The 18,868-nt window shown below is 45.3% G+C and overlaps 1 protein-coding gene across 1 annotated transcript in view; it reads left to right on the plus strand.

The window, feature by feature from the left end:
• The first annotated feature begins 2,341 nt into the window (after positions 1-2,341).
• The window catches only part of CUNH1orf21 (chromosome unknown C1orf21 homolog), a 194,445-nt gene continuing 177,918 nt past the window's right edge, over positions 2,342-18,868 (plus strand). Inside the window, exon 1 of the mRNA XM_041662526.1 lies at positions 2,342-2,723. The gene's annotated coding sequence lies outside the window, so the exon portion shown is untranslated. The remainder of the gene's footprint in view (positions 2,724-18,868) is intronic.

The following is an 18,868-nucleotide window of genomic DNA, read 5'->3' on the forward strand; positions in this document are numbered from 1 at the left end:
TGGATGGTGGAATTATGACTTTTATTTCCTTCATATTTAGCTGGGTTTTTTTTTAACGTAAAAACTTCACATCCTGGTGTGATTACACATCCCAGAGATCTCAGCTTTTGGGAAGAAGTTGGAAGAGAGTTCAAGGCAAATGGAGGCTATCAGAGATACTGTCACTCAAAACAACAAAATCACACGGACCACGTAATACCTCGGCTAATTGTCAAGCTAATTAAAAGGCCACAGAATGGGTGGGCTTTGAGCAGGACAGGTATGAGAGTGCATGCTCCGTGACCTTCTGCTACCTCAGAGGATTTCAAGTCCTCAGCACTTTTAGCTCAGGAAGTCTCCAGTACCAGCCGTTGTCTGAGACCAGAAGAGGGTACAAGACAGGTCTAGAGCAAAGAGCTCCAGTCATCTAGGGGGGGTCTGTGCAGAGGAGGGGAGGAGAGGGAGGTGGAGAACAGACCGCGTGGTCCTCCAAACACACACATACATCTGCACATTGGTTATGTAGTTTCTTCATTTTATCGCCAGAGAAGATTTGGGGCATGTCCTAAACACCCCAGAGAATGGTTGGCTACATTTGGATAAACTCAGCAGCAATATCCACCCACTTCAAGAAGGACCTTGAAGAGAAAAAAAAAAGCAGCATGCTAAATTTGGGGTTAATGTTTTTTAATGTTATTGAAAATGACCACTCCTGCTTATTTATTTCTTACATTAGACACAGAGTGTCTTACTCTAAATGCTGCCTCCGTTTATTTTCTTCTTGCCTTATTTATTTTCTTATGAGGAAGAGGCCACTATCAACTCCATTTTGCAGAAAGAAACGCTCTTAAAAATTCCCCAGAAGCACTCTCCTTTCCTTGCCACTCCCTTTCAAGGAGCTGGTCTACAACCCAGAAAAATAAACTAAAATATAAACAAAAATATAAACAAGTCCAAGCTGGGCTTGTGAACAACGTAATATTTAGACTTTGAAGTTGAACAAAATGAAAAAAAAAATTGAATTGAAAACTAAAGAGGCTGATTTTCCAGACACTAACGGGTGGATTTTCAGCTCATTTCATTAAGCCGAATTTCGAATTTACTTTTCAATTAAGTGTCACATCGCTGTCACAGCTGGGTCTTTTTCCATCTTCCAATTTCATCTGAATGTGAAAAGCGATTCGGTTGTGGTGAGTGTGACCGGTGAGGTCTGGGGAGGATCTTCCACCCCTATTGTTTTCTTGGGTGTCCTCGCTCCGGGGGCCTGGCATTCCTCACGTGTCTAAGGTCCTGAAGGAGCAGTGAAGCGCGGGGAAGCCGCACAAAAGACGTGCACAGGCTATCAGTCTAGAAAGATAAATTCAGTGTGCAGCCAAAATGCCCAGTACGCCTGGGATGAGGAGAAAAATACCCCTCCCGAAAGGGAAGGAAATTGGTTGACCTGTGGGGGTCCACAAAGAACTGGCTCGTTTGCAGGGGATGATCTTACTGCTGGGTCCCTCGTCAGTATCTTAGCTGGCGTGGTCTCACCCTTTCTGTCCTAGGAGGCTCGGAAGGGTAGGGAGAACAGTGCAGGGCATCCACAGCTTCCCCCAGCAGCTTTTGGCTTTTACTAAGTCGCAGACGCTTCCTTCAGTCGTCTTGCTAGCGCCGCAGCTCCGAGGCAAGGTGGGGACGAGCAGAGGCGGGCTTCGTGGCCTTGGCTGCGGCCAGCCCAGCCCGGCTCGGGAGGGGTAGGGCGAGGCTGTGCAGCCTTCCCCACACAGCTTTGAGCCGGCACAGCCCTCGGGATCCAGATCTCTGGATCTGCAGGACAGACGTGCCTCCTCCCGCCCCTCCCGGCTCCTGCCTCTCGCCGGTGAAGCCTCCGTCGGTTCCCACGCCACCAACTGACAGGCCCCTGGAAGGCCAGACAAGACACAGCTTTCTTATTTGGGTCTGCCCTCCCGCCGGCAAGGGTGTGCGCGAAATCACACAGACAGACACACCTCGCCCTCCATGCTACACACACACACACACACACACACACACACACACACTACCCTCCCGCTGCACCCACACGTGCCACAGAGACATGCAGTCCGCCCTTCCTGCAACACACACACACACACACACACACACATACACACACACACACCTCGCTCCCCTTCTCCCTACAGCACACAAACAGGCAGACAGACATCCTCCAGCCTGCCTACCCTCCTCCCTCCCCGCAGCCCCGGCCGCCGGGCCCCTCTTCCCGGATCGCCGCGCCCGGCCCCGCGCCCTCCGCAGGCCCCGCCCCGGGGGAGGAGAGCCGGACGCGCGCGGGAGCTGGGGAGGGGAGGGGCCGGGCGGCGGGGGAGTGTCTGGCTGCCCCCGCCCCTCGAGTGAGCGACTGGGCGCGGAGGTCCCCTCCCTCCTCGCTGGAGTCTGCCAGCTCCCGCTCGCTCCCTGCCCACTCCCGGGGGGCTGTTCCGTGGCGCGGCCGCCGCGGCCACCGCTTCTTTCACACTTTAGTTGCGAGCGGCGCGCCGCGCTCAGTGACTGGAGAGCTGGCCGCACGCCGCCTTCCCGCACACACGCACGCGGGCCCGGCTCCGGGGCTTTCTGCTTTTACTCCAGGCGGCTGGGAGGAGGGGGAGCCCCGGCCACACTGTGGGGAGGAGGAGGACGTGGAAGAGGGACGAAGAGAACGGGCAAGGAGGCCAGGGGCGGGGGGCGGGGGGCTTGCCACCTTCAGCCCCCCCCCGCGAGCGCCCAAGGTAAGCTGGAGCCACCGCCGGCGCGCTGGGCATCCCGGGTGGGCGAGGAGGGAGGCCTGTGGGGTGCCTGCCGAAGGGATGGGAGCCGCGATCCTGGCGCTTGCCGGCACTCTGCCCGGGCTGGGCTGCTGCTGCTGCCTCTGCTGCTGCGGGGCTGCCGGGGCTGCACGCTGCAAGGGACCGGAGCCAGGCTGGGGGAGCTGCAGGGGGGGCATCTTGCTTGCTGGGTGGAGGGACTGGGATGCGGTTAAGGCTGCTGACGACTTTCGTCACATCGAGGCCTGGGTGGCTGGTGTGAGACACCCCTCCCTTCCCACCCGCACCCCGCGCCGCCCTCAGCCTTCCTGCTCTTCTCTAGCTTTGCCTGTAGCCACTGTTACTTTGCAAGCAGGAGCTGGGAAGGAAAAAAAACCACCCAAATTTAGAATGTTTTGCTAAGTCTCCAAGTCCCTTCTCTCGCTCCCACTGGTGGTGCGTTTATGTGGGTGATGTGATCCCCGGAATTTCTGAAGTTTTGACCTTTTCGGGGTGGCTTGTTTTCTGTAATCTGTTTGCCTTCCTAGGTGTATTTATTATTCGTGCCCTTGCGCGGCAGCCCGAGGGTGCTTGGTTATATTACATGAGCAGCTTTTTCTCCCCTCTGCAGGCAGTTCGAGAAGTGCCGCGGCGGCTCCTGGGCTGCCTTTGCTCAGCTGCTTAATGTCCTTCCTTATCATCCACCCTGCCCCCCTCCCTCCAGAGAGATCCCCCCATATTTAATGTTTGTGTGGGAGAAGTCTCTAGGCCGAAGAGCTTTCATTGCCCATTCATTCCTCTTCTGAAGGCCATGAATGGCTCAGGCTTGCTGGTGAAATTTGGGGGTGCCTTTCCTCGCTAATGGAGTTGCATGGCCAAAGAGAACAATATGCACAGCCGAACAGGCATTAATCTTGAGAGCTAGCAAACACAGTTTGAGAGGGAAGTGATTTGTTTCCAGTAGGAAGTTGTCAACCTATGAGATACCTTCATCGTATGTGAGTTGGGAAAAGTGTTTTAAAATAGAGCTTATGTTCTGCGTGGCTGGAAGACAGCCATAAGTTCAGTTGCTGAGCAGCTCTGAAAGTGATACACCCTGATCAGCCAGAAGCTCTCTGAAGACGCTATACTCTGACTCAGACATTGGGAGGGGGCTGGCTGGCCACAGATTTCCTGCAGGACTTTTTTTTTCCCTTTTAGAAACGTGGGGAACTGTCGAGCTGGTTGCACACATGGTTATAAAAAGCACCCTTCCAATTCAAGGCCATGGGCTTACTTTCTGCCCAAGGAGAATAACCTGAGTTTGGTAGAATTAGGTACCAGGATGAAACAGACATGGGTGGAGTGGGCCTGGAGTACTTCAGATATGGGGGGAGGGGCGAAGGGACTGGGTGATAGTTAAGAAGGTTCGGTTAAGTCCAAGGTGTAGATTCGGGGGTGGGGATGGGGGGGGGTTCTATCCTTTTTTCATACTTCTGCAGATGGCATATGTGATCGCCTGAGTATGTGCTGTGTTGTTTGGCTGGAAATCCAGTTGATGGGATTTGGAAATTAATCTGGACTCCATCATCTGTTTTTGTTTTCCTACTTACAAGGAAGGAAGGGTTCCTGGGATTGAACAACCCGGCGTATTTAAAGGCATTGGAAGCTAGGCTCGCATTAGCTCTTGGGGGCTCAGAAGGGCAGTATGGAAATGTAATCTCTTCTAATGTTTGGCGCTGTGTGAACGAGGTTCAGAGAGGTTCAGAGAGCCGCACTACTAGGAAAGCAAGAAGTGCTCTGGACCTTTTGGAGGGGAGACTGTCTCAGGAGGGCCGAGTTACCTCTGCCGCTTAGCTCTCACCTCATGTGGAAAATACTCTCTCCATGCACACCCCTTCTAGGGTAGAACCTAAACCCCACTTGCCCTCTGTCCACGTGGGCGGTAGAGTGTCCACATCCTCCAGCTGGAAAAAGTTCATTCTAGACGGATCTCAGTGTTCTCAGCTTCCTTCTTCAGGGCTAAAAGTTTTCACTCCAAGCTGAGCAAAAACTGATAGTTTTGTTTTCTTGGCTAGTAATTTACTCTTCCCCAGCCTACCTCCCGTAATCATTTTGCATGGATTCCTAGGAGCTGATAGGGCATTGTATAATGTGGTTTGATGAGATCTTGTCTCAAAGGAGGGGGTCAAAGTTCCTGAAGATGACCCCTGAGGTTGTCCTCCATCCTTCAGATGTGCTTGGGTTCTCCCTCTTGCCTTCCCACTCCCTCTCCTCCCTTCCACCCACTCTCTCTCACACACACATACACACCATCACCACCACACCACCACCACCACCACCACCACCACCACCACCACCACCACCACCACCACCACACACTTCAAAGAAATGACTTGAATCTCCTGAAGAGTCTCAAGAGATAAATGAAGAACTCCATTCATTGGGTTCCTGTTGTGACTGACTCAACCGTGCCACTGAGGACGAAGATGGTTCACAACTTGTACCATGTCTAGGATGCAGGTGTTTTAGTCTAGTATTGGATTTGGCGCTGAGCAGGCTTTGCTCCATGTTGTGTCTGAGTGGCTTGCTCTAGGCTCTTGTTCGACCACTTCTACTGCATGCTCTTTATCAACGAAGTTGTCAAAAGCTAAGTGTCCCTGTGCTTCCCTTAAGTCAGAGAGATGCGGGGGAGATTTATACAGAGAAACCTAAGTGGGCTCCGTTTGAACACATCTTTATAATTGGTAGCCATATAAACACCTTTTGTGGCAGGTATATTTAGATACAAACGCCTGGGCTTTTGTATCCTTTGAAGTTTTCTTCAAGCCCTAGTTTGAAGGTAACTCGAAGGAGAGACTAGCACGGCAGTTCTAGCCGGACACTGTGGAAGAAGAAAGTGAGTTAACAAAAAAAAAAAAAAACAAAACAAAAAAACAAAAAAAAAACCGCTCCACTTGCATTGTCTTATGATACAATGCTTTGTTTTCCTTCAGCTTGTTAGAATTGAGTATGGAGGGGGCGTGGCATTGCTTTGTGTATCCTGAATGTATTTCTCCCCCTGCTGTGTTGTTGAGGTCTTCCGCTGTGGGTGCTGGTTTAAACTGTTTAATTCTGGATCACCTTGTGGCTAAACCCTGAGACCCTGAACTCAGGAGAGTAGTGGGGTTGAGGCTGTGTTCAGGAATGAACTGGAGCCCCTGAGCCGGCCCTCTGAGCAGCACCCTGCTGGCTGTCAGTCAGAGAGGAGGCTTGGCACGTTTGTCCTTACAATGCAATTTTACATGAAAATGATTTCCACAAAAAAGTTCATTTGCCTTCAACGTTTCAGGAACCTATTGACTGTGCAAAGCAACCCAGACAGCTAGTAAATAAGAATCCACTCTGATAATGGAGGGTTTAGACTTAGTTTCATGAAAAAGTATATCTTTTCAAAAATACTGTTTTGGAAATGATTACAGGGGAGACTCCACCCCACAGTGAGTGGAGGGTTATGGGAGATGATCCAGGTGCGAAGACCCCACACAGTGTACATGGTGGGTGTTCAGGTGTTTCTCTGATCCTGCTCTACGTTAGTATGCAGAGTATTTTCAGTAACCTTTCTGTTTATTGTGTGTTTGTGAGCACACGTCCATGTGTGTGCAGAGGATAGAGGACAGCTTACAGGAGTCAGTTTTCTTCCTGCACCATGTGGGCTCCAGGGTTCAAACTCAGGTTGTCAGGTTTCATAGCTTGAACTCTTATCCGATGAGCCATGTCACTGACCCAAGTAGAAGTCATTTTTAGCCGGGCGGTGGTGGCGCACGCCTTTAATCCCAGCACTCGGGAGGCAGAGGCAGACGGATCTCTGTGAGTTCGAGGCCAGCCTGGTCTACAAGAGCTAGTTCCAGGACAGGAACCAAAAAAGCTACGGAGAAACCCTCTCTCGAAAATAAAAAAAAAAGTCATTTTTATATTACGAATATTTTTTTAGCAAATATGCGAATTTTAAACTATTTCATGATTCTTCTTTAAACATCACTTCATAGTGTGGGGGAAGTAAATTGTTCTCAATAAAATCTGAAAAGTAGATTGTAACAGACAGTACAAAATACTGTTTAGAAAACTTCATGTGTGCGTGTGCATGCGCCAGCGTGCACACACAGGAATAGGTCTTTTGTGCAGGAAGAACTGTCATACTAAAACTGCATTTTAGGGTGACAGTTTTGACTTTTAGGGCTCATAATTCAAGAGCTTATCTGAAGTGGTGTGTAAATTATACATATACATATTTTTAAAGTGGGCAATCATTCAGCCTGTCTCAGTTCTGAAGTTTAATTTTACGAGTTACAGTTGCAGTAAGAAACAACATGACATGCTGCCGTTATGCAATTATGAGAGGAGCGCTTGGGGGTAAACCAGGACAGGATAAACATGGAGATGAATGCATAGCAGTGTCTGCAGTCACTGGCTATTAATATGATCCTTACTTTCCTATAAATGTGTAGCTGGAAAGATGTATGCCCTCAGTTGTAAGTTGCTCTGCTCCCTACACTTGGGAAAGAGTACAGCTTCCCTAATCTGCACGCAAGCTCCTGACCAGGCTGCTGGCAGGCAGGGCTGTCGTCTCATCTCAGAAACCCCCGTGGCAGCTGGCAGGGCACTACTACTTTGCACTTGGAAGTCACTCAGATAGTAATCAAACTAAAGGAATTAACTTAATTAGTTCAGGTCTGTAATGTGTTAAAACCTTGGAGAAATACATTAAATGCAGACATAGTTTTTTAATAAATCTGTGTGATAGTTTATTAAGATTGTGTATTCTCTATCAGGGTGGAGCTTTTGAAACATATTTGATGGGGAAGTAAATATGGAAAACAGGATACTTTAACAGATAACCGCAGCTCTAACTTAGGGTCATCTTAATTTGGAATAGCCACCATTTCCTTACCTGATGAATCCTCCTCTCCTATGATCTTCACCCTTTTGTCTGAGGAGCTCAGCCAACACCTATACCTCCTGTTTATCATCTCTTGGCGGTTTCCTTTCATGTCTGTAGTCGCCTTGGACATTCAACTGCAGTGGCAGCAATCAGGGGCTTCTATGCTGGCATCTCTCCTGGTAGCGAGGTCCCGGGAGAGCTCTAGCACTCTCGACTCCCAGTGTATTTGGTCCACAGCTGCTTCCTCCAGAATAACCCGGAAAAAAGCAATATGGAGCCCTGCCCAGTGCAGTGATCTCACTCAGGCTCCCAGCATCCTGGGGTTCTCTCAGAAATCTGTTCTCTTGGGCTGGCCATGCTTACCTCCAGTTTCTCTGCCAAATATTCCCTTTCACTTTCCTGTTCTTCCTGGAGCTTTCCCGTGTTTTTCCATTTCATGGATGTCCACCCCAGCCCCCTCTGGCTGCCCCTCCCACCACTTTGTCTCACCTGCAAGAGAGGTTCCTGTGAGGATGAGATGCACTAGTCTCTTAACCAGGAAATCACTTTCTCTGGCCCACCTGCTGCCCAAGGGCTTCCAAACCCAGATCCTCCCCTCTGCCCTCAGGGCCCCTCTGCTGGCGTCCTACTTCGCCCCACGCCTCCTCACCCCCCTCCCACCCCCATCAAGCCTTAGCTCTTCCAGCACATACCTGCCTCTGCCTGTCTGACAGCCTCCCGCCATCTCTACAGATGTGTTTACAGAATTCGGGAGCTGACAGGCATACACTGTATACATCATGTGATAGGTGGAATTCGAGCATCGGGAACTTTGGAACTTGTTTTTACGTTTGACTCCACCCTGCTATATTGTAGACGTGAAAGGCTCCTAGGCCATTTCAAAACAACTGGAGCATGGCTTGCGTGTGTCACTTCACTTAGCAGTTTGGTCCTTTGTGGGATAGTAGCGAAAGGAAATATCCTGATGACGATTGTTATTTATAAAGATTTGATCAACAAATCTTGGAAAGCATTTGACAGCTTCCCGTGATAGTCCCGTTCAAAGGCTTTGTTACATACCAGGTTCTCCTTGCTAATCACAAGTAGAGATTTTATTTCATCTTCTTTATCTTTTCTTCTCTTTTGGCTAAACAAACATTGCTGTAACTTGAACCATACTTCCCCCCATTTGTTGGGATTTTATAATTGGTAGTCATAATAATCAGTAGCTCATGGCAGTTCTCCATGAGCATTTGATAAGCCCCTGGTTATCACATTTTTGCCAAGCGAAGGCTTCCTAGCAAAGACCTGCCGTTGTCTATTTCACCTGTAAGTCTGTGGTCCACATTGAGCTTATTGGGGAGACTAGAGCCGTGGGAAAGGTGTTTGGGTGAGGACTCTAACATCAGTGAATGAAATGAAATACAGCCCAGTGGTAGGGAAGGCACCTTTCTAGCAGGTCGGAGGTCCTAGGTTTGATTCTCACACCCAGGGGAAAAAAAGCAGAGCCACATAAGCCGTTGACCTGTTAATGCAGGACTGGCCTTTTACGAAAGCTGGACTTGATAGTTAGCTCTGACACAGAGAGTACGGTGAGTGAGCCCTTTGGAAGGAGGTGTGACTGGGAGACCATGGGCAGTGTCAGTGAGGATTCCCTCTCTGTTCACTCTCTGCTTTCTTTGTTGGTGGCAAATAGTGCGGTGTTTTGAGGTCCTCATCAAACCCATATATTCCACTTCACTGCTGACTTACGGCTTTTTCTGCCTGAGAAGTACATTGTTTCCCTGGAATGTGGGGACATTTTCGTACCTGTTCTCAGAGGTAAGTGGAAAGTGAAGTGGGTCTCAGAACAGCCTGAGAGGCGCTATGCACATCTCAGCTGCTCTCCTGACAGCCTCTCCTTGAACTTCGTTGTTAAGAAAAAGAACTGCATTCATTGTCTCCAGCGTGGTAGGGGCCTTAGATTCACACGGCTCCTCATGAGCCTGGGTAGAGTAAGGTGAGGCAGAGTGCTTCCTGTATGCCAAGGGGTGACTTCAGTTCTGTCTGCAAGCTCTAGCAAAAGTAATTTCCTGGGATAGTCACGTAACAGTTGCTAGGATTGGAAGGTTATAAGGGAATAAGCAACATGTACCTCATTGTGCATGCCGGACAGGTACTTTGGTGGAGGAATTCACAATTTAGGAATCTCTTGGAGTTGTTTAATGTCTCCTGAAGATTCAGATGCTCAGTTTTCTATGCTAGAGACTTGTGGCACTTTGAGAAAGCTCCCCCAAAGCAGATCTGCTTACCTTTGTGACTTCCTTAGACCTGGGCCTCCTTCTTAACTGTTTCTCTTGGGACCGAAGCCCTGTCTCAAGTCTGAGTTCAACTCCTTCATGCTCTAAGGAATTCACTCTTCTCTAAGAATTAGTTCGTTCTTTGCCTTTCATGTACTCCTGTAGCATATATTTTATTATTACTTTTGGTTTTAGGTGAGATAATTTTTTTCATTGCAGCGAATGGAACCCAGGATGTTATAGACAAGCCTTTCGACCACTGAACTGTATCCCCCACCCATCATTATTTATGTAATTTCTTGGTTCCAGCTATATGCTCTCCTGTCTTGCCTACCAAGCCAGAAGAGTTGATTATGTTGTATAAATAGTTATTGGTTAATTGACAACTCTAGTTGTCAATTGATGTGAAGCTTGGAATTTTTTTTAATGGAAATGGTGCTCCTATTTAAAATTTTTCTTAACTAGATGAGGAAGTCTAGTCTGGATGGAGAAAGATAGTGTTGCGGTTGGCCAAGGTGAAGGCAACTAATCTTTCTTATTTGCTCCAGTAATGTATTGAACAAACATTTGCTTTTGTTGATGACGATTTGTGTCATCTCAGTGCCTGGCACCAGGGAGATGCTGGAGCTACAGAGACCCAGAGGCCCAGCCCTGGCTTTGGGTAGGTCCCGGGCAAGCAGGAGAGTTGTCACGTGAACATGTGGTCTGTGGTGAATTCCTAAAGCTGCTTTGGGAGCTGAGATAAGAAAGCACTGGAGTTGGGAGATAGGCCCACAGGACACCCATGTTCCCCGGGAACAGTCTTGGTTCACACCCCTGGCTCAGCACGGCTATTTGAGCCCCCATCACTAAAGGTCTCAGGTTGGACAGTAAGTTACGGTTTGATCAGTTTTAATTTTTCCCACTCTCCTCATTCATTGACTCTCAGAGACTGGCATTCTGGGACAAACAGGTCAGGGAGCGGGGGAGATGAAGCAGGCCACTGCGGGCATAAGAGCTTCTGTGATGAGGCTGTGGATCTGTGAGGCTGCTCTGTCCAGGTGATGGAGGCCTGGAAACTGAGGCTGATGAACTGCGTAGAGCTCACTGTAGAGTTCACTGTAGAGTTCACTGTAGAGTTCACTGTAGAGTTTGGACTTTTACCCAGCATCTCGGCAGTGAGAGTCTCTGAAAGAGGGAAGATACTTCTTTTTCTGCACGGTCATTTCTTAAGTGTAGAGAAAAAACTAACGGGGACAATGAGAGAACTAACGAACTGTGGTTTTAATGCCAGCCTGATCAGGGGTACTGAGAGCTAAGCTAATGCCTAAGCCTGGAGAAGAGGTCTAGGAGAAGGATGAAAAACAACAACAGAATCAGAAGGAACCAGTAAAATGGGGGGAGGGCAGGTGATGAAAGAAAATGAAGGATAACTGCTAATATTTTCTGAATGGATCATGCTCTCTGAGATGAAAATCTAAGCATTGAGGGGAAAAGTTACCGCGTCAGTTTAAAATCTACTGTTTTAGGTATGTCTGTTCTCTTGGATGGAGAGGCCTAATAGGCAGCTGAAACTCTGGCCTGGCTTTCAGAAGAGCAGTTGGGATAGAATTACAGGTTTGTTCTCAGCTCAGTCATCATTTCTTAGGGAATCATTTTGTAATTTCCACGGCAAGGTTAAATCCCTCTCTTCTACCTTCTTACCATGCCATGCAACTCCTCCCTTGTATGTCATCTCAGCATTGCAACTGCATGTTTATTTTTATGATTTTTGGATTAACATTAATACTACTCCTCAACCCAAGTGTAAAGAACACAAGGGCAAGATTGCATCTCTTTGATCCTTCCCTATTAAAAAAGTTCTCCATAGGGTATACAGCCCATGTTTGTTGAGTAGATATGTGGATGGATGGATGGATGGATGGATGGATGAAATGTGGTAGTGCTTTTGAGATTTGGTAGGAGATTGCCCTCTCATATGTAATGAGAAATGGGAAAACATCTGGGAGAAAACAGAACAATGGGTTCTGGGAAACTCCAGCCTTCAAGATGTGTGATAGAAAGGACAGAGAAGAAAATTACATAATGGAGGTTCTCAAAAAGGCAAGCAGACTAGGCAAGAGAGGGGAAAGAAAAGATCCCGCGGTGGTGTTTGGTCAGAATTCTTTCATGAAGAAGTAAAATAAGATGTATGAACTTTACTCAGGATTTGTGATGACTCTTATTAAAGAGAGCTGGGAATATCTACTTCATTGAAGAATATCAAGTATTTCCTCACTCTTCAAAAGCGCTGGCAACTTGCCATGGTTATGTGCTAGGGTATGCCTCATTCAAAGCTTAAAGTTCGTGTTCGTTTGTTGTTCAAAAATCTCAGTTTAGCACTGCGTAACTTACGCCAGAACCTGGTGAGGGGGTAACAAATTGGAGCTGTGTTTTGGAAGGAGGATGAAACAGCACAATGTTCAATCATTTTGAATTTCCGAGTGTGTGTATTGATTTGTAAGAGGATAAAAATACATCCTGCTGATGAATAGCCATTACGGCTAACCACACAGTTACAACATTGTCTCTTTTCTGCAGAAGTGGAGGGTGAGAAGCCATGTCATTAAAGATTTGTAGTGTAAGTAGGGAAGGCCACCAAGAGTCTGATGTTCCTGTTTGCAGTCCCTACAGAGAGACTGGTTGCAGAGAGACGGGAGGTAGAGGTGGGTAATGCGTCCCGATAAAGTGGGAAGGGTTTAATTTACACACTCTCTTCAGCTTCCTCCACTTCTAGCTTGGGATCTTGACTTACAACAGCACTACTTGTATTAATTGAAGCTAATGTGTACTGAGTATTTATCTTGCTTTCAGGTACTGTAAGAGTGCATTGTATACATTCTCTTCTTCAGTGTTTGCAATAGCTAACTGTAGCACTTACCCTTCCTTCTACTTTATAAATAGGAAAATGGAGACATATCATGCTTAGGACCTTTACCAAAGTCTGTGGGTAACAAATAGTGGCTACGAGACCAGAATTAATTTCTCTGACTCCATTGTCAGGTTTTTAACAATTTACTCCTCGCCAATGGTGCCCTCTTCTCTGCCTGTTCTCCCTACCTGTATTTCTTTTTGAAGCATAATTACACACATGGTTATCGTCTTGTTTGACCTACTGGGTTACAATTTCTAAAAGATAAGGACCATTTTTTTCATATAACCATAATACTATCAAGCCTAAACTTGTTTCAACAGCAAGTCTTTTTTTATCAGCTATCCCAAGAGCAGATTCTCTTGATTGCCTCTTTCTGTTTTATAGTGATTTCCTTTGTGACACGCAGGATCCAAGCGATGTTCACAGCTGAGGGATGCGTCTGTTTTTGTAGATAGGCTTCCTCTCTCTTTATCTGCATCCCTTCCTCATTCTCTTTCCCTAGAGCTTGTTTGCTGAAGAGACAGCAGCGTGTCCTGTGAGGTTTCTGCATTCTGTGGCTCTCCTGGTTTTGTCTTCACATTTTCCTGTTTTTCCTGCACACTGCTCGCTCCTCACATGGAGTGTGGTACCCGTCCCGGTACATGTGGTCACAGACACCCTCTTCTTTGGGGGAGGAGTTAGGAGAAAGGACCTTGACTGAGGTCTGGTGGGTAGTAAGTGAGGTACTGAGACTAATACAAGCTCTAATGGATGACTCGGTGGGCTTTGCTGTTGTCAACCTGTTCCTTCCACAGTAGAATTATTCCCAGTCCCTTCAAGCTGCTGAGGGTCACTGCCATTGCAGAACAGGTTATAAAATCAGGATAGCCTTCTATCTACCCTTGCTCGCTTTTTATCTGAACTTCCTAGCCGGAACTTTTCTCTCATTAAACATATCAACCATTTGGTTACTTTGAGGTATATGTCATTTAGTACAATTATTAATTTGTTTCCTTCCCTCTGTTAATTAATGTTCAAAATAATTGAGTTGATTTTTCTAATATCCTCCAATCGAGACCAGTGTAGACTTTTATTGTATTGTTTATGTAAATACCATTATGAACACATGGGTTTTAATGCAGTTTGTATTTAAACCCCCGTGATTATTTATTGATTTTTGTACATTTTTTTTTCTTGACAGGGTCTTGATTTTAGACCAGGCTGGCCTCCAATTGGCAATCTTCCTGCTTCAGCCTCCAGATGGCTATTTCTTTTGAAGTTCTTTTTACGTTTTTTCCAGTGGGAGAGTCTTTAAGTTGGTTTCTGAATCTGCTTGACAAGAGTAGGAAGTCATTGACAGATTCATTGCTTTCTGTTTCAACAAGGTATTTCAGATTTATGTTGCATTTTTCCAACCTTGATCTTTATTAGTGAGAAATGGTATTTCCACACCAAGCCTGGATATTAAGACTTCTTGCTACCTTGCTTGTTTTTTCCAGTGGGCAGAATTATGAAGGTTTATATATATGTACATACCTATTGAGATGTGGATATAAACACATGTGCATGTATGGAAGACACTAATTAATATGCACATATGTATATGTTTAGTGCATATTTATTATATTATTTTAGTAATACAACTTTTGACTTTTTTCTTCTTAGAAAAACAATAGCTTCCTGTAGTTCCATACATTCCTTTTTACACTTTGTAGCATCTTACAACTGTGACTCTGCTGTGTTAAAGTATCCCGGTTACTCATCTGAACGTATGGCTGCTTCTAGTCTTCACTTCATTGTAGTGGGAACTTGTTTGCTTTTGTTGATGGAGAATTAGTTGAAAATCAAGCAGAAGACTTGAGTGTACAGGGGCTACAACGGCCTTTTGAGTGTTTGCTAGTTTTCTCCATGGCCTTTCTTTATGATAGGTTCTAAGAAGTAGCATCACCGGGCCAAAGGATAAATACCGTGCCGTTTGCTCAGTAGAGTAGTTCCCTGTCGCCCTCAGAAATGCTACAAGATCCCCAATGGATTTTTCCCTATACCTCTGATAAATCTTACTTTATAAATTAGGCATAGTACAAGGTTAAAATGAAGCAATGACCACATTATTGTAAGTAAAGTTATTTAAAACATGAGTTACATATTTCTGGAAGTTTCTATGCATAGTTTCTACATATAAGTATGGAGTGTTTATATATCCCATGTAACCATAGATATACTGTGAAACCTTAGTATTTCTTGTTATCTAAATAGTGAGAGATGATTATATACGTAATGTAATTCAGTACCCCCCTCTTATGTGAGGATGGCCTTGAACTTTTGATCTTCCTTCACTTTCCAAGTGCTCTTGCACCATCATGCCCAGTTTGGGTGGTGCTGGTGATCAAACCTATGGCTTTATGAATTCTAGGTGAACACTATCCCAGCTGGACTTCATCCCAGCCCACTTTGTGTCTTTCTTATAATGAGCTGGCTTGAACACCTCTTCTTGTGATCCTGCCTCAATTGTCCCTCCTGCCCATGAATCATCTCTTAATATTTCCCTCTTTATGTTATATTGGAGATATGATTCCTAATGTTTATGAACTTTTTTTGAGTTTACCATTTGTCATTTTCACTGATTGCACTATTCATTATATAAATGAATTTTGTCTTTTTTATTGCTTTGTGTTTTTGAGTCATACTTTGGAAAAACTATCCTCATTTTCCAGGTGTTAGAGTAATACTTTATAATAATATAAAATAAACCATGCATATGATTTGTTAGTAGCTATCATAAATATATAGATGAAATTAATTGTAATAATATATTTTTAACTCAAAAATGTTATTTTAAGTAATCAATATTTAAAAGTTATTGGTATTTGAATTTTTATTAGTGCATATTATTCAAAAATAATGTTACATTGTATTTCATACATATGTAGAATGTATTTTGATCACATTCACCCCCGTACTAAAATTTTTAATGATTTCTGTATGTTTTAACTTAAGAAACAAGACTGAAAAGAATTTTGTGGATGTATGTGTGCATGTGTATTTACATGCACCCTGGGAGCAGCAGCTCTTGGGGCCGAAAGGAGTGTTCGGCCCCTGGAACTGGAATTACAGGCAGCTGTTAGCCACCATGTTGGTGCTAGGAACTGAGTTAGGATCTCTGCCACAGCAGTAAGTGACCTTAACGTCGGAGCACCTGTTCATGCCAGTGTTTTAATATATCTCAACTTGGGCACTAAGCTTCCGTTGTAAGTTCTTACCTGTCTTTAGGTTTCACAGATTTGCAGTTAAAAAAGAGAGATTTCATATAACCATGTCCCAAGTGTACCTAAGCATTTCCTAATCACTGAATGAAGTATGAGTGTTTGAACTTAAATTTCATTTAGTTAAGAGTAAGTCAAATAATATTCACTTCCCAGGTACTCAGTAGCCCTGTGTGGTTAGTAGCTGCTGTTTTGGAGAGCCTGGTCATAGAGAGATTCACCTATATTGTCTTTTAGTAGTTGTGCAATTTCCTCATTAACATTTCAACTCTGAGTTTATCTTAGTGGATGGTGTGGAGACTGAATCCAGTTTCCTCTTCTTTCAGCATGCTTATCTGGGTATTGCAAGCCCCTGCTTAAAATAGTCCATTTTGCTCAATGAATTTAGATAGGCCCCAATTAGAGAATTAATTTCCATAAATAATCAGTTGTATTTCTACAGTTTCTATTCAGTTCTGTCCCTTCATGCTCCAGTACCTTTCTGTTTAATCATAGTGGTTGTAGAATATCTTTTAATATTAAAACTGTTCATGGTTCAATACCATCTCATACTTGGCAAATCTGTTAATGTCAAGTGTTGGGCAAAGACATGAAACAGAGGGGCCATGCTTATGGTGCTGGTGATACTAAATTGGTGCATTGGCTGTGGAAGGATGGCTTGGAACACATCATGTCCTTAGCCATCAGGATAGCAGAATGGGGTCCCCCTAGACTGTGCGGCAAGACTGGGAGCAGAAGCTTCAGTTGTTTTTATACGAGCCGGGCTGATTTCCCACTGAGAAACTCTTAAACATGTACAAGGATGCCCAGAGCAGTGCTGTTCAGGATACAGAACTCCTGAGATGCCCAATGCATCTTCCTACAGTATACTGAGTAAGGCAGATTGCATTCTCACAGACAGAATCGAGTATAACCTACACATTGGTAAATCACCCCGTGGTACCCTTCTGCCTTGCCTTCCCTCAAGCCTGCTTGCTTTTAAAGTTATCGTGTCTGAGGGGGAAGCAAGATGGGACAGCAATATAGTAGAGCTCTATTTATCTGATGTTCAAAAATGTTCAGTAAAGCACCTTTTGGTATAATGAGAGACTTGCTCGTAGGAACGTCTATTCAAAGAAGCAAGGAAATGGTGATAGAATGTGAGGGCTATAGATTCTTCAGGCTGAGGACTGGTTGTGCTTGGGAACGGGCATGTGGAAATTTCATGGTCCAGAGATAGGCATACAGATGTTCATTTGCATTCATACTTTAAAATCTACATGCGTTCTTGGTTATTTCATTGCAAAAGAAGAGCCAAACAGCCATGGCCTGAATATAGACACAGAGGCTATAGACCAGTGTGCTGGAGGGTGGCTGCAGGTATGAAGCCTTGGCTCTTCTTATGTCATAGCAATAAAGTCTCAGTTGAATGAAAAACTGAAGGCAAAAATTGCGTTTGGTGTCTGTGTCGAGCAGAAGGAAATATGTTCTCACATAGTGTGTGCACACAAGCGACTGTGTTATCACCCGGTGCAGTGTATGTAGACTGGCCAGTTCTTCCATACCAAGCAAAAGGAACTGCACTACTTAATTAGATTATTATCATGACCATTTAAAACTTTATTAAGGGAGAATAAATCTTCCTCTCTCTCCTTCCCTCCCTTTCTTTTTTTTTTAATATTTATTTATTTATTATGTATACAATATTCTGTCTGTGTGCATGTCTGCAGGCCGGAAGAGGGCACCAGACCTCTTTACAGATGGTTGTGAGCCACCATGTGGTTGCTGGGAATTGAACTCAGGACCTTTGGAAGAGCAGGCAATGCTCTTAACCACTGAGCCATCTCTCCAGCCCTTTCCCTCCCTTTCTTTCCCCCCTTTTTTCCTTTCTTCGTCTTGACTAGTCAGCATCTCATCTACCTCAGGCTGGTCTCAAATTCACTATGTAGCAAAGTCTGGCCTTGAACTATTAATCCACCTCCCAAAGACTGGGATTATAGGCAGGCAGTAGCAAATTTCCTGACAATAGCAAATTTTCAAAGCAAGCTCTTACTAAGCACGTTATATGCCAGTTAGCTTGGAAAGCAGCCCTATGGAAAACTAGACATGGCTTCCCTTTACGGATTAATAAATGGATGCCCAAGAGGGTATCAGTCTGAAGTCACACAGGAAGTCCGTGGTGGAGTTTTAACATAGGTTTATCTGGCCCCCAAATCCACATTCTCAGTTTCTCTTCCAGAGCCTTCTGACTTCCGCTGTTTCTTTTTGTTGAGAGCTTCAGCTTCTCCCCTGTTCCTTTTTGTTTGATGGAGAACCATCCCAGAAAGACCAAATTCCTACCTCCTAAAATTTTAGACAGTGAAATCCCCCAGTCTCTGGGGTGCAGTTGTTTGTTAGAGCGAGTGAATTTTGACATCATGGCAGAACTGCCAAGTGGCTGTTTCCTAACTCTGACTTCCATGTATTCATTGGTGCGAGTGGATTTGATTCAGTGGGAAACCTGTCTCTGTGTCCAAGTTCTTGTTCTTAAAGATGAAGCCATCCCTAGTTTGTGTCCCCAGGGCTACCGTGAACTTCCAAACCTGGGAGGTACAAGCCCTACCTGGGTCTCTCTCCAGCTTGTCAAATTTTAGCACCTGTGATGGTTTCTTGCTTCTTAAAGGACCTACATATTCAGATTTATAATGGTAACTCAGACGCATTCCCTCATCTTTTGTCTTAGCTATTGAAGTTTTTATAAAGCAGAAAGAGCACTGATAATCCTTCCTTAGGCTTGGTGGTACAGATAGATGTGTTATCTTCTCAAGTTCCCAGGTCTACTCCTCCATCCTTTTTACTGATATTTCCATCAGCAACTG

This window comes from Microtus oregoni, unplaced genomic scaffold (assembly GCF_018167655.1).
Source record: "Microtus oregoni isolate MIOR12 unplaced genomic scaffold, Mior012 000013F_ref0000133, whole genome shotgun sequence".
In the NCBI taxonomy this organism is placed as follows: Eukaryota; Metazoa; Chordata; class Mammalia; order Rodentia; family Cricetidae; genus Microtus; species Microtus oregoni.